We start from the raw sequence: 2,811 nt of genomic DNA, 5'->3' as shown, positions 1-2,811 counted from the left end.
TATAACTCATGAAATTCCAAATATTTACAGACTTTCTCCCAGGAACTGAGGACAAAGGCCAGCCAAGTTCTTTAATATATGAGTTATCAGCCGGACTCGGTGGCTCAGCCTATAATCCTGCGCCTTTGGGAGGCTGAGGTGAGTGGACTGCCTGAGCCCGCGGGTTCGCGACCCGCCTGGGCAACTTGGTGAGCCCTTATCTCTACAATAAGTCAAAAATTAGCCGGGCGTGGTAGTGCGCGCCTGTCGTTCCAGGTACTTGGAAGGCTGAGGCGGAAGGATCGCTGCAGCCCAGCAGGTCGAGGCTGCGGTGGCCAGGAGTGGCCACTGCACTCCAGTCTGGGTGACAGAGTGAGACTCTGACTCATAAAAAAAAAAAAAAAAAAAAAAAATATATATATATATATATATATATATATATATATACACACACACACATATGTATATGAGTTATCTCCTGTTTTTTAACTATTTTTGATCCTTCTTTCATATTTTGCAGCTCCTACCTCTCTGATCTTCAATTTAAGCAATTATTCCAGAACTATCTTCCAATTCACTAATTTCCAATTATTTATTTGGCTGTGGCTAACATGCTTTTTAACTTCAAAGATCATATTTTCAATTTGTAATAGAATTATTTAGTTTTAAAAAAATCTGTCTATTCATTTTGGATAACCTCTTTTGCTTGCCATTTTTTTTTCCTTTTTAATTTTATTTTTCTGCCTCTAATCAGAAAATTGTCATTTTCTATTCTGTATTCAATAATTCTGTTAACTGTATTTCTAGGGGTTCTAAATTTATTATCACATGTTTTTTTCATCAGATTTGCTCCCTTGCATATTTGGTCTTTGATTATGAATTCTTATTTACTTAGTCTTTATCTGTGGAGACCACGAGGGCTTAAATTGAAGATGTTTTCCTCAAGAAAGGTTTTGCTATCGCATCTCCTGGGGATGTCATTAACTTGGATGAGTTCTTCTCCCTTTATTGAATCCATCTTAATTTGAGTTTTAAGTTTAGAGTCTCTACTTTGCTTGGGTCTACATCTTTGATTTGTTAGTTTCAGGGGAATTCAGGAAAATTTGAGAAGGGGAAAAACGTGAAAGGGGGTTCCCAGATGTGGATTTCACTCTCATGTTTCCAAATCTATCTATATGTCAAATATTATATTTCATTTGTCCCTTTGCCCTTGGCATGGATCTTGCTAAAAGAAGTTGCAAATGATTTCTCTAACAGGGCTGTGCAGGACCACTAGTAATGACAGAAGCAGGGAGACCACAGATCTTTGCCTCCTGCTTTGCCATTTTTGCCACTGGTTTGGAGAGATTGTAAGTAATTATTATTTTTTTCATGCTTTTCACTCTGTGATATTAAAAATACTATAAATTATACATAAGAAATTTAGGAAAGACTGGGCTCAGTGGCTCAGCCTGTAATCCCAGCACTTTGGAAGGCCAAGGCGAGTAGATTGCCTGAGCCTGTAGGTTCGAGACCAGCCCCCTAGGCAACTTGGCAAGATCTTGTCTCTACAATAAATAAATTTTAAAAAAGGGCAACCTCCTCAGGTCCCCTCCCACTGTGGGAGCTTTTCTGTCCTCTCAATAAATCCTGCTTTCAAATAAATAAATAGGTAGATAGATAGATAGACAGATAGACAGACAGACAGAAGTTAGTCGCGTGTGGTAGTGCGTGCCTGTAGTTCTGGCTACTTGGAAGGCTGAGGCAGAAGGATTGTGGAGTCCAGCAGGTCAAAGCTAGGGTGGCACTTCAGCCTGGGTGACAGAGTGAGACACCAACTCATAAAAAAAAAAAAGGACATTTAAAAACTTTTAAAAATCCATCTTCTGTGAAATTCACTGAAAAACGTGTGTAGTGAGGGTTTTGAGGAATGTCAGTTAAGGGGCAGAGGAATTACTCTTCCTCCTCGGTTGGAACCTGGAGGGATCTGAACATAGTGTAGGTGAGAGGAGGCTGGGAAGGAAGAAGACTTAGCAATTCCAGATCAGGGGACCCAGTCTCATCATGGTCTGGTTCTACAGAGCTGCCAAACTTTGAAAGCCATGGGTAATGTGTACAGCACAGGCAGTCACAAATACAGAGACATCCAAGAGACATTGCATATACAGTGTGGTCTCATTGGTGGTGATAGCAGGGTGGCATTGATTTAATGTCATTGAATTTGACCCGAATTGCCAATGTATTAATCCCATGGCACCTTGAGAAAACCGTTGCATCGTTTGCAAAAATGACTTGGTCACCTCCTCTGTTCAAAAGAGAATACAACTAGTACTATTATAAATACCTCATAGTTATTTTATTTTAGAGAGCCAGTGAGAAGACCTATATAAATTTGAAAAAAGTAGGCAAAATTTAGGTATTATTATAATTCATAGGGAAACTTTCATCTTTGATATCTTACATTATTGACTTCTTTGGGTTCCAGAATTAAAGCCTAACTTCCAAATGTAAACGTCTAAAACCTTAGCCCAAATACATTTGCTGTTAGCTTTTGTAGGGTTCTGTCAGATAGCACCCAGGCCCAATTGGTGTTAATGGGGGTAGGTGTGGTGGAAAGTGGTTCTGGACCTTGAAGGTAGAAACCAGAGGGCACTGACCACCTAGGTTTGGATTTTAAGAGAGGTGGGCCCAAGCACCTGCTTCACCATCTTGCTTTAGTGTGTGGCCCCACAGGAAGACAACCCTTACCCAAATTCACGGGTTTAAAAATAAATGGAGCAGTAACTCATTCTGATTACCAGCCTTCTGTTTCATTTCACACTTCCTTGTTTATTTAGTTTCATTGGCTTTTAG

The sequence above is a fragment of the Carlito syrichta genome, unplaced genomic scaffold (assembly GCF_000164805.1).
Source record: "Carlito syrichta isolate Samal-C Ts95f unplaced genomic scaffold, Tarsius_syrichta-2.0.1 Scaffold289266, whole genome shotgun sequence".
Classification (NCBI taxonomy): Eukaryota; Metazoa; Chordata; class Mammalia; order Primates; family Tarsiidae; genus Carlito; species Carlito syrichta.
Note: the sequence above shows the minus strand (reverse complement) of the source record.